Here is a 13,882-nt window from a genome sequence, read left to right on the forward strand (position 1 = left end):
AACAAAGCACGGGGAATCGCCTAAAAGCTTAAAAAATAATGCACAATGATCTCTCGGTGAGTGGGACAATTTTGAAAAAACCCAACCTCCCATGGGGTAGAGTTCGAAACCCTTTCAGTGAATTTTGGTTTTCTCGGGCTCCTTTATAAAGACAAAAAAGAACCTGATAAATTTGCTCGATGAATTTCCCAGGGTTTAAAAAAGGGGATTTTCCCTTCTGCATTTTAAATCAGCAGACGGGAATAACCTTTTTTGATATCATATCGTAAAACTCTATATTGAAATTTTCCTCAAGTCGGGACATCGTGCTTGTGTGGTCATAGTTACCTCTATGGTCGAAAATTAAACCAATATCTTCCTTTCCGAAATTTTTGTTGATTTACGCTCGAATGTGCCCGGTGTTTGCAATGGTCTACTTTGTTTGAACTGAATTTCTTGTGTTTCCAACAAAAGAATCTCGCAACTTTGTCAATTTCACATTTTCTTTAGTTAAACAATCTCTGCTTCCTTCGTACCCGTTCTTCCTCTGAAAATGTAAGGATTACTGTCGATTTCGGGATCAAGATCAACTAACGACTCTCCTGAACTTCTAAGGCTTGGCATAAACAAGAGAAACCCAAAGTAACACAAGTAGACCAACGAAAAATAGTAAAGACTTGAATAGGAAAACAAACTAAAATTAGAAAAACAGTAAATCTTTTTTTAAGTCCCCGGCAACGGTGCCAAAAACTTGTTGCTCCCAAACGCACACGCAAGTATACACGGTCATACAAGTAATATAGGATTTTTAAGTCTAGATATCGTACCCACAAAGACTTAAGTTTTATATTGTTTAACCAATTCAAACTTCGTATAACTATTCAAGAAAGTGACAATCAAAGTGTTTTGTTGTGACTAAATTAAAAACTAAAAATAAACAATTGAGTATGAGTCTTTTTTTGTGACTGAGAAACTTGTAACGAAGACTGTAAGATTTATCAGATAAGAGATAGTACCAGGGTCATGGCTTTCGACAATTCAATTGATCTTTTGACAATTCTGCCTATCTTATTTCCTGGGTTACTAGTTGACAAGTTGATTATAACTTTATGAGTATCTTCCGAGTTTCTCACAAGCCTATAGATGCTACTATAACGCCTATATCCCTATGGTCATCAGAGGTAACAAGAACGCATTTACTTTTCTGTATTGAACTAAGCAAGGCTAAAGGGTATATTCTTATCCTCATTAACGAAACAATTATATCGAATAAGCCCTATTTATTCTTATTACGCATGTAAATTCCCTATCCCTAGTCAAATTCACACGCCACAAATTATTACGCATACAAATTTTCTATCCCTAGTCCAATTCACACGCCACAAATAGTGTTTAACTATTGACCAAATAATCAAACAATTAAGATCAAGAATAAATAAGCAACCCAAAATAAGAAAATTTAATTGATAGAAATTTTCGCCAAACCAACTATCATGTCTTTCGTCACAACCCCAGATTTAAGAAGTTTAGCTACTCATGATTCTAGATGAAGAACAAGAATTCATGAATAATCTAGGGTTAAAAAGAAGAAATAAGAAAATTCTAGAGAGAGAAAGTAAAGTGACGGCTTAAAAGTCTTAGAATAATCCCATCACGTCGTTTACAACTAATAAAACATCAATTTATAGTCTAGGGTTAAAACAAAAAATAAGTAGACCTAATCCCGATCGAAACAGGAAGAGACTCGCTTTCCTTTGGCGATGCGGAAGGATAGGCTGAACAGAACTTGAGCTTTTCTTCAGCGATGCAGAAGCATCGCCTGAACATGAAACTTGGTCAAACACTTGTTTTGCTCGCTTTCTTCACGCGATGCGGATGAAAAGCCTGATTGTGCCATTAGTCAGAGATAGAATTCTTGCGCCTTTGCTCCGCGATGCGGAAGGATAGCAGACTTCTCAGTTCGTCACTTCTTCTCTACTGTTTCTGCTTCTCATGTCGCCACTCAGATGCCAAAGGTTCCAAAAGTCCGCCAAACTTCTCACTTCTCCTCCAAATGATTGTGTTGCACCTATTCACAAATCATAACAACATAAACCCGGATCTGGAGAGTTTACCCTCAAGAAAGAAAGCAAAGTACTAAGATTTAGAGGGAAAATAACACGAAACTTAGATATTTGTGCCAAATATCAATATATTTCTCTTTTGTGTTGGTGGCTGAGTATTGGTGTAGAGAAACAAAGGAACTCTTCCAAGTCCATTCTCGATTTAAGGCTGCGCATTGAGGGAATTAATGAGAGGACATCAATTCAAATCCTGGATTTTCAAATTGAGAGAGATTCATGGACCCAATTTAATTCAGCGGGATCCTTCAATCACATTTTAAGAGGTAAACTCTCTTTCCTTTAGTTATTTTCGCATTTATTAATTGCTTTCCTGCTCAAGTGTGTTCTAAATGTAGTATAAATTGCTAATTTAGGATTTGTTTATGTGTGCTAATAATTGTTCTTGCTTAAGCATGCTTATTAGTTACTAGTTTGCACATGTTTGTTCATATTTCCAGACCCCACATTGTGTGATTCCACCAGGGTAAGTTGTTGTAACATGTTTGTTCATATTTAATCCTGTTTAGTTATATTTATAAGTCTAGTTCCCTGTTAGGCTTTTTGAATTAGTTTTTGTTTATTATTGATGGCTAAGTCTCTATTATATGGAATTAGACCCTACGTTGTTGTTAATCTAGCTTAAAGAGCATGTGCAATTCCTGCTAATCCTATTTTAAGTGTAACTAGTGCCATAGACAGTTTGTGTAAGTCCATATTGCAATGTATATTGTTCAGTATAGAGTTTATTAACCTCTTGATATGTATACATAAACATGACTAGTTACATCAGGGCTTCAGTTAAGTGATCTGAGAATAGCATGAAGTTTGTTGATCGTTTGTTGGCACGACATGTTGTGTTTTAAAGGAAACCTTTGTAAATTTAAGATTTGCACTAATTTCTGCTCAGTATGGAATAATTTAAACATGTTAAGTTGTCTTGAAATCTATATACACTATATGTTGGGTGAAAATGAGATTTGAATAGTTGAGGTGCACGGGTTATGCCCTGTAGGTCCCATAGGTCTGCTAAAACAATTATGGTTTAAAGAGTCACATTTGGTTCGTTTGAGTTGGGTCTGCATCTGAACTTTGAAAATAATTTGTGAAAACTGGACTTATGTACAGAATGTAATAAGCCTGGTCTAAAAGGGATAGATGTGATATAGATCTTTGAATGTTAAATGTCCCTATTTGCTGAAAGGTCATATGGGCTATGTTGGAGTCTTCATCAAGTCTGAAAGCTATTTGTTGTTATCATACCCCTTTGTCTGATTGCATTTGTTGTCTGAATATCATGAGTTTTGTATGTTGCCTTCATTCGAGTTTAGATATTCAAAGGTACGCATTCAGTCTGTGCCTGTATACATATAAGCATAAGAAAATAACCGTGTGTGTGTTAGTTCAAAAGTGGTATGCTAAATCAAAAATATTACCTCTGAAACCTCATACTGATTGTCTAAAGTTAAGTGTCTTGTTCTTCATGTCTAAGCATGTCTCTGAATGTTACATAGTTATACCATGTAACCTGCAAAGTGTATTTGTTTCATCACTTAAGCGCTAAAGGCTAGCATATGTTTAGCCCTTTGCCTGCCCAGTTGCATCTCATCATATAAGGCTATTATCAGTACTGAATCACCTCATATATACTTGCCTTGCTTAGCTAAATTCAAGGATCTTGTCTCGCATCCTTACTAGGTTTATGTCACTTAAGCGCTAAAGGCTAGCATATGTTTAGCCCTTTGCCTGCCCAGTTGCATCTCATCATATAAGCCTATTATCAGTACTGAATCACCTCAGATATACTTGCCTTGCTTAGCTAAATTCAAGGATCTTGTCTCGCACCCTTACTAGGTTTATGTCTAGTTGACTATATCTGTAGTAGGTGACCTTAATTAGACCTATAAGGCTGTGCATTTTTAAGAACTAATTAGTATCTTGTTCTGAGTATCTGAGCTTAGTGTGAATCAAACTACAAGCTTGCATGGCATACACTTAAGTAAAAGAGAATGATTGAGTAACAGCTTCCTGTTAATTTCTGAGTTCTGAATATTTATGTATATCACATGTATCATGTCTTTTCTTCCTTTAGAAAATGCCTCTATGTGTCCCTGTAAATGATGCCATAATGTGCTATTTTAAAAAGCTATATTTTATCCAAGTATAGGCTGGGTATATAAAGGATATACCAAGCATACACAAGCTCTGTATACCTATGGTATATCTAGACTTTTATATCTGGAATATGTATGGTATATCAGTTGTAAGAGCTTCATAATTGTATTCTTGTATTAGTGATACAATTTGGGCTTGGTTTTTTTTTTTTTTTGTCTATGTGATATGTTGGGTATTTACTTTTATACACGTGAGTTATATCAATGTTTGGACTGTTTTCTTCTTGTTTGGGCCTGTTGGCTCCTATTTCTTTTTGTGCATTTATAATTTTGTGCTGAGCACTTTGTTTTTTACATACATTAATCACTTAAGCAATCGATATGCATGTCTGCTTATATAATCAGTTTATACTTAGTCTTATTAAATAAATAGTTAAGTTCTAGATGCCCTCTGACCATACTTCCGTTTTTCCCCTTTCTTCGTTTGCATGGGACGGCATCTCGGGCCATCTGATTCTGCATAAACCTGTTGGGGCCTCTTATTCGATCGAGTCCGAAAGAAATAATGAAAGGGAAGCTAACATTGCTTGAAGGCCCAACTATGGGTGAAAATAGTTAACTGGTGGTCTTAGGTAGACCCCCCAGCCTAACTCTCTCTTTATATATTTCATGTATTTGTTTGTAATGTTGTTGTATATGCAGAAAATACTTGTAAATATAGAAACCCTTATGAATGTTTAGAACTTAGGAGACACGTTAGTATTATTAGGAAGTTGCCTAAACGATGCTCAAACTTGGCTAATCTTATGCTTTGCATAAAATCGATATTAAGTTGGACTTTTCTTCAAGATTAAACTGGTTTAATAAACTTGGTATCGTATAAACACTTTTCAAAAAATGAAATTAAGTAGTAAATTTGGGCCTTCCACCTATTACAAAACCCTGTAAATAACAAGGAGTAAGTTTTGGGCCTCAAGCTCGCTTCAGAACAAGTCGACTGTTTTCCCTTTTTTCAATATGGTTTGGACTGAATAAGAAAAATAAACTCGAGAACTGTTTTGAAGTAATTAGCAAAGATATTCCTTTAGAAATTGGACAAAATTTGGATAATACTGAGAATTTAGAATTTCCAAAATCTAAAATGGACTAATTTTTGGAGAAAGGACAAAGTATTTTTGGGCCTAAAGCCCAAACTTAAGAGACAAAAACAAGAGGAAATATACTTGGGCTGATTCGAGAATAAGATGGCTTTGGTATTGATATGATTTGACATATATGAGCTTCAATGGGTTTAAAACGGACTTAATAAAAAACTTTCCAGTTCCTATTATATATGCTATAAAATGGGAGATATATTCCACACTTTCTTAGATTTATGTAATAAAAACCTATAAGACCTAAACTCATTTTATTAGGACCAAAATAGTAGTGACTCTACTTGGGAGAAGTTCCGAGTGTGTCTTGAGCTGGAAATAAAGTGAGTTGAACACTTATACAGATTTTTGAAACTAAAAACCTCCTTTTCTAAGGGGACATTTTGCCGGAATTTTGAATTTATGATAAAGAATGACATTTTTGCGATAAAGTAAATGCCCTTAACCAAATAATTACATTAATCACACATTGAAGCTCATAGGCCAACCGTATTCTACGGCTCCTTAATACTAGGGTGCTTAAAACCTTCCCTAGGGATCACCAGAACCCTTATCTCGAACTCGGGTCTAAAGAGGATTTTTCTCTTGTTTGATAAACCCTTTTAACCCGATTATACTAATTTTCCTTAATAAATTAGGTGGCGACTCTAAAAATACTAAAATCCATTTAGAGCACCAACAACCTCTTAGTAGCTTTTATGCACCCGCATAAAAGTAAACCGTAATGAGATAGTATTATATTTCAAGGAATAATAACTGAAGCACAAGGCATTTAAGCTATTTGAGCAGGAAATCTTGAGATGGATAGAATCAGAATCTGCTATTCTTTCAATATTTAGACAGTCATGATGAGTTAAATAAAAGGTTTAGATGTTTGGCCTTAGTCATCATAACAACTAGTAAACAAACCATAAGCATGTTGTCCAGATTTATTTTGAAATCACAATCACATGCACATTTTTAGTTCTTTACATGATTCAGGGAAAAAATTCCAACAGATGCTTCATTGTTCACAAATTCTATAAGAAGAAACCGGTATTCATGGAAGGAAATAGCAGCTTGTTAATCTTGCAAGAAAAGATACCACATACTTAGCCAAAAACAAGTAAGTTCGTTTTATTAGATCTTCAACACTCAATAGAGAAAAGGGCAGATTCAGATTTAGCCAAGCACATTTAGAGTGAACAAACAAATCTTCTTTACTACCACAAACAAGCAAACAAATTGGGACAGAAGCAAACTGAACTTGTTTTAAAGCTGCCTTAGAGAACAAAGAAACATCAGGTTTGGGACTTATCCATCTTTGTTCTGCTTTAATTTTAAGAATAACAAATGAGAACCTCATGACTAACTACTTCAATCTTGGCACTACATGTTAATCTAAAATTAAGAAAGACCATCATCTAATCCCAGTAAATGAATGGACTTAAAACTATTCTTAAAGGAAAAGAATAATACAATAACCAAACACACTTAAGCTACTCATTTCCACTTAATGTAAACATGAAAGATCAGTAAGAACAAGAGGATTAATAACTCTAGGAAAAGTATTGAACTACACTAATTCATACAGATTTTCGACTGAAACGAAAGCAGAACTTTAGGAGAAAATAAAAAAATGCTATAGAAAAGAGGAAGATTATTGTTTTAGACTAAATCATATATTTTAAGAAGAGTTTAGGTATAAACACAAGAAAACCAACAAGTGGATAAACCGAGGTGATTCTACTGCTAGATATCAAAACATGAACAGAAACTAACCCATGCTTTAAAAATATATGGCGAACTTGATATTCTAATTTGACCAGGACTGGAACTAAGTCAAAATGCAAGCAGAATTGCAAAACAAAATACTACAGCATGAAAATAAAGTTACAGCTAATAAATTGAAACTAACTTATCTACGGGAAATGGAAAATATACAGAACTGGAGAAATAAAATAAAACTAAGACGAGGAAGAGAATTACCTTTTTGCCGAGCAGCGACGGGGGCGACGAGAGTCGACAATCACCTTTCAACTTTCACCGACACCACAAACCAACTCGAATTGAACAAAATTTAAACTTAATCCGATGATTCAAGAAAAACTCAACTTGCAAGAAACTTTTCCTCTTGTTTGGAGTCTGAGTTAATTGATAAATCAGAATTTTTGGGTATGTTCAACTTGGTGAGGATGAAGAAATGGGGTCCTATTTATAGAACCCCCAACTACTAGGGTTTAGCTATAAAATTTGTTGTGGGACTGAATCCCAATTTGAAATTTGTTTAAAATTGACAAGGTTGTGAATTTGTACTAGAAAGAAAAGGGAAAAACAAAAGAAATTGGAACAAAGTCACTGTTTGAAAGTTGTCTATGCTTAAGCTAATGGCCAAACTCCATAAATGCTTGCCATAAATGGCCGAACAGATGCTGGAGACGATAAAAGATGTTTGAATTTTATCCGGAAATGGATTTTTGCCAGCTGGGGCTCGACATGAATGTTGGGGTATCGTTTTTCCCTTGAAGAGCTTTTGGGTTCACTTGTGTTGCTGTGTTTTGAGGGTATTGGGAATGAAACTAGGTTTATGGGCATTAGGGAGTTAAATAAAGAAGTGGGTCGGGTCAGGTGTTGTTGGGCTGATGACTTTTGAGCTTGTTTGGAATTAAGCTGAATGAACAATTTTGAGTTTAATTTATAACCTTTTTGTTTCAATTGTAGCCAAATTTAAAACTCAACTCGAAATAAAAATCATCCTTTAAAATTAAACCAATTTGAGGTAAAATTGAGACGAATTAATAATTCAATTAATTAATTAAGCTTATTGATTGTAACAAAGTAAAATGTGACTTTAAATTGACAATTAAAATGCGTACTTAATTAAACATTTGTTTTTGTGCAAATTGATTTTCAAACTCATAAAATTGACATAACTTATACTTAAAATTATACGTAAAATGTACATAATATATATTATGGCATTTTGCCAAATGAAATCGCAAAGTATCACCAAAAGTAGTTTAGAAAGCATTTTTTATTTTTCTGATTAATTCTTTTACTCTGTTTGCAACTCAAGAAGCTTGACTAGTTAATTTGAATTTTTGGAGGGCAAAAATTGGGTGTCAACACCTACAACACAAGAAGATAGATCACTTACATTGAAAATATAATGGACATTATAGTCACTAGGCAAGTCGATCTTGTAGGCATTGTCATTGATCTTATCAAAGACTTTGAAAGGGCCATCTCCTCTTGGGCTCAACTTTCCCTTCCTCAATTGAGGAAACCTTTTCTTCTGGAAATGGACCAAAACCTAATCATCGGGTTAGAATTACACTTTCTTCCTTCCATGGTTTTTCCTTTTTGCCACTTTAGTATTGATCTTCTCTATGCTTTCCTTCACTTTGGCATGAACCTGCACCATTTCGGACGCCCTTTGTTTTGCATCTAAACTCACAACAACATCACTAGACAAGGGGGTTAAGGTTAAAGGAACCAAGGGGTTAAAACCATAATAAACTTCAAATGGAGTCATGCTAATAGAGTAATGGAGGGACCGATTATAAGAAAATTCAATCAAAGGCAAACGATCCTTCCAAGAAGAGGGTTTTCCTATAATCATACACCTAAGTATGCTCCTAAGAGTCCTATTCACTACTTCAGTTTGACCATCCGTTTAAGGGTGGCAAGGAACATCAGCTTAGTACCAAGTATACCCCATAGACTCTTCCAAAAATGGCTAAGAAACTTGGAGTCCCTATCACTAACAGTAGTGCGAGGTACTCCATGCAATTTAAGCACATGATTCACAAAGAAAGAAGCAACATGAGATGCACTATCACATTTATGGCATAGTATAAAATGAGACATTTTTGAGAACCTATCTACCATAACAAAGATGCCATCATGACCCCTTTTGGTTCTTGGAAGACCCAACATAAAATCCATATAAATGTCAATCCAAGGACCAATAGGAGTGGGAAGAGGATTATACATACCTTGAGGACGTGTCTTTGATTTTGCTTGCTTGCACTCCAAGCATTGTCCACAAAGCTTCTCCACATCATGCTTTATTTTGGGCCAATAGAATTGTTCATTAAGGATCTCAAGTGTTTTGAAAACTCCAAAGTGCTCCATCATTCCACCATTATGTGCTTCTTTGACAAAAAGCTCTCTCCATGAACTTATAGGAACACACACTCTACCATCTTTGAACAATAACCCATCGACAAGTTGGTATCGGTCAACTCTGTTCCTTTGAGTCAACTCTCATAAAGTTTTTTGAAATCGGGATCTTGAGAATAGAACCCCTTGATGCTTTCAAATCCTATCATTCTAGAAGTCATAGTATTTAGCAAACATACCTTCTAGACAAAGCATCCGCCGCCACATTTTCCTTACCCTTCTTGTAATGGATCACATAAGGAAATGTTTCAATAAGCTCAACCGATTTTGCATGTCTCTTGCTGAGTTTGGATTGACTCTTCAAATGCTTCAAGGACTCATGATCCGACTGAATCACAAATTCTTTATGCCACAAATAATATTGCCAATGGGTCAATACTTCATAAGTGCATACAACTCCTTGTCATAAGTAGATTAATTCAAAGAAGCCCCTTTTAGCTTTTCACTAAAGTAAGTGAATGGCTTGCCCTGTTGCATCAATACTCCACCAATACCAACTCCGAAAGCATCACACTCAATTTCAAATGTCTTCCCAAAATTGGGCAATTGCAACAATGGTGACGAAATCAACATGGACTTCAACTCTTGAAAAGCCTTATCTTGCTCATCTCCCCAAACAAAAAGAACTTCTTTTTTTATCAATTCGGTTATAGGAGAGGCAGTAGTACTAAATCCCTTCACAAATCGCCTATAGAAACTTGCCAACCCATGGAAACTCCTTACATCGGTTGCATTCTTAGGAGTTGGCCAAGTTCTAATGGACTCCACCTTTTCTACATCAACTCCACACCATTTGCACTCACAACAAAACCGAAGATTACCACATTATCAACCCCAAAGGAACACTTCTTGAGATTAGCAAACAACTTTTCTCGCAATAAGACATCAAACACTTGTCTCAAATGGAATACATGCTCCTCCATTATTTTACTATACACAAGAATGTCATCAAAACAGACAACTATAAATTTATTGATAAAGGGCTTCAAGACATGATTCATCAACCTTATAAAAGAACTAGGTGCATTGGTTAGGTCGAATGGCATAATAAGCCACTCATAGCGACCAAACTTAGTTTTGAAGGTCGTTTTCCACTCATCACCTGAATTCATACGAATTTGATGATAGCCACTTCTAAGATCAACCTCTGAAAACACACTTGAGCCACATAGCTCATCCAACATATCATCAAGTCCAGGAATAGGATGTCGATACTTTACCGTGATTTTGTTGATGGCTCTACAATCAATGCAGATCCTCCATGTGCCATCTTTCTTTGAAACAAGAATCACCAGTACGGCACATAGACTAAGACTTTATTTGAAAAAACCCTTCTCAAGGAGCTCAACAACTTTCCTTTGCAACTCCTTAGTTTCCTCCAGATTGCTCCTATATGCCGATTTGTTGGGAATTTGGAATCCCGGCACAAAATCAATTTGATGTTCAATAACCCTCAATGGAGGTAATCCTTTGGGCATCTCATCCGGAAATAGCTCATCATATTCCTGCAAAAGAGAAGAAACAATACTAGGCAAAGTGTTAGTATCTTGGTTAGTATGCAATAAGAGATCCTTATTGACAAGGCATACCATAAAGCGCCCCTCATCAACGCCTTCGCCAGCTTGCTTGGTTCTGGTAAGTGCACACATCTTTGGTTTCTCTTTTGTTACCCCTTGATCCTCTTGGCTAAGTAAAGAATCCTTTTCAACCTCTTCCTTTTGCACTCTCTCCGGAGCTCCTCAATTCTATAGTCCTCACTCACTTGATAGTGTGTCAATAAAAAGAGTATGCTTTCGCCCCAAAAGGTTAAGGAATACTTGTTAGATATCCCACTATGTCGAGCATCCCTATCAAATTGCCATGGTCTCCCAAGTAACATATGACATGATCGCATTGCACACATCACATAAGACTTCATCTTGGTACTTGCCAATGCTAAACTTCACTACAACCCGCTTGGTGACCCTCACTTCTTCACAATTATTGAACCATTAAAGTTTGTAGGGGCTAGGATGTTTCTATTACGGTTCACTTTTACGTGGGTGCATAAAAGCTACTACGAGGTTGTTGGTGCTCTAATTGGATTTTAGTATTTTTTTTAGAGTCGTCACCTAATTGATTATAGAAAACAAGGAAAACCGGGTTTAAAGATTTTTTCAAAAATAAGTAAAAATCTTTTGGACCAAAGTTTGAGGTAAGGGTTCTGGTGATCCCCTAGGGAAGGCTTTACGCACCCTAGTATTAAAGATCTGTAGAATACGGTTGACCTACGAGTTTCAATGTGTGATTAATGTACTTATTTGTTTAAAAAGTGTTTAATTTTCCGCAAAAAATTGTCATTTCATTTCATTCATATCATGTTTTCAAGAAAAAAAATTCAGCAAAAAATCCCCTTATAAAAAAAGGATTTGTGGTTTTAAAAATCCACATAAGTGTTCAACTCACTTATCGTCGAACCAGATATACCCGCAATTTCTCCCAAGTAGAGTCGCTATTATTATAGTCCTAATAAAATGGCTTTAGTTCTTATGGGTTTTATATATAAGAAAATATGGAGTATATTCTCCGTTTTGTATTTTATATATATATATATAAATATAAGTTTTCTGAAAAAACAAAATCATTTTGGTTTATTTTTATTTATTGAAGCCATAGGTCAATCATATTCTAAGTCCAAATCCATTTATCCTCATACTTAGTCCCAAATATATTTTCAGTCCAATAAATCTTTGGACCAAAAACGTTTGAATTAAAAAGGTCCATTTCCTCCAATTTTTACCAAGCCTCAAATTACAATTTTTCAAACCATTTTCAAATTGTGCTCAATATCAAAAACCTCAAGGCCCATTTTGCGATCAAAGATAAACCGCATTTTTTCCATTTTCCAACCCAATTCATTTCTTATTTTTTGATACAAAACTTAACAAATAATTCAAGCTAATGGGCTGAAGGCCCAAAATTATTTTACCCTCTATTAAAAATGAATTGTTCCCAGATTTTTTATTGCCAAAAGCCAAAAAACTCGCGAATTAACCATTTGAGAAAAAGCATGATTTACTCTATCAAAACTATGTGTTGATTATTAAACTTAACAAAATCAGATTTAAATGCCAATTTTCAGTTGTGTAAAGATCAGAATTAACCGAGTTTGAAAAGATTTTGAGCGACTTCCTAAAATACTAAGCGTTTGATTTCCTAAGTCTACACATAGCGTAGGTTTCACTATTCACATGTTTGATATACAACATATACATATCAAATAAAGTAAAGAGGGGAAGGGAAAATATTTCTTTTCAAACTGATGGGCCTACCCGAGCCCATCAATGTCATTTTCACCCATTGGCTGGGCCTTCAAATATATTTGCTTCCCTTTCCCATTTGTTCTCAGACGGACTCGATCAAGAGAAGATATTGGGCCTTTGGCCCCATGGTTTTTATGCAATAGGATAGCCCCAAAGAATGGTATTTCACGCAAGCAAAGAGAGGGAAACACAGATTAGAAAGTATCTAAACAACATTGAACTTAATGAAGAATATTTAGTATAGCATGCAAAAGTCACACAATAAAAATATATATATACTACACTTAATAGAAATAACTTGACTGGAAATAACACACTCGCATTGGGCTGAAACAAACAAAGGAGCAGGCCCAAAAATTAATAAATTGCAGGTTCAATACATTGAAGCCCATATGAATTATACTAATCAGAGAAGCAGGCCCAACATTAGAAATGAATGGAAACAAAGTCCATAAAGTCATCTGCCTAAATAAACACATATCATACAAGCAAAGATGCACAAATTTTCAGCCAATATACCATAGATATACACCTATGGAGATGTAAAAATAGCTCAAAAAGGAGAGCTTTCACCTCCTTGTTCCTGATGTCGCACAAGATCCAAGGGGTATCTAGGAACCCCAGGCATGGCAGACACCAGGGGAGGCTCAAGCTTAACCCCCAAGTGCTATTTCATTTCCCCACTTATGTATTGAATCCATAATATATAGGAGAAGAAATGTCCAATACTTGTGTTTTATCTTATGGTAAAAGAGATTAATTATGATATTCCATACGCACAATATATAGTCCTAGGATCAATCAAATACTATAATGCAAAGGTATATATCAAAGCACAAATGGCCTCAAATTTGGACCAAGCCTTTAAAGAAATAAGAAAAGCATAATGCCCCCAAGCACCAGTCATAAAGGAAAGCACAGAAATAAACAAGTGAGATCCCAATCATATTGGGCTAGATAAAAGCCCAATGCCCAACTAAGTATTGATTAAGACAATGAAAAAGTTTTCATTAACATGGGTGGTATACCTCAGTTAATCAGCTATACAACCCTTGTATACCGGAGGCATA

At 35.3% G+C, this 13,882-nt stretch overlaps 2 long non-coding RNA genes across 2 annotated transcripts in view; both read right to left on the bottom strand.

The window, feature by feature from the left end:
• LOC132063145 (uncharacterized) overlaps positions 1–7,960 on the bottom strand; it is a 9,127-nt gene extending 1,167 nt beyond the window's left edge. Inside the window, exon 1 of the long non-coding RNA XR_009416341.1 lies at positions 7,315–7,960. This is a non-coding gene — a long non-coding RNA (uncharacterized LOC132063145). The remainder of the gene's footprint in view (positions 1–7,314) is intronic.
• On the bottom strand, positions 1,416–3,440 carry LOC132063144 (uncharacterized). Its single transcript, XR_009416340.1, has 2 exons — positions 3,342–3,440; positions 1,416–2,047 (listed from the first exon to the last, which is right to left on the bottom strand). It is a non-coding gene; the product is annotated as an uncharacterized LOC132063144 (long non-coding RNA).
• Positions 7,961–13,882: the final 5,922 nt, after the last annotated feature.

The sequence above is a fragment of the Lycium ferocissimum genome, chromosome 7 (assembly GCF_029784015.1).
Source record: "Lycium ferocissimum isolate CSIRO_LF1 chromosome 7, AGI_CSIRO_Lferr_CH_V1, whole genome shotgun sequence".
In the NCBI taxonomy this organism is placed as follows: domain Eukaryota; kingdom Viridiplantae; phylum Streptophyta; class Magnoliopsida; order Solanales; family Solanaceae; genus Lycium; species Lycium ferocissimum.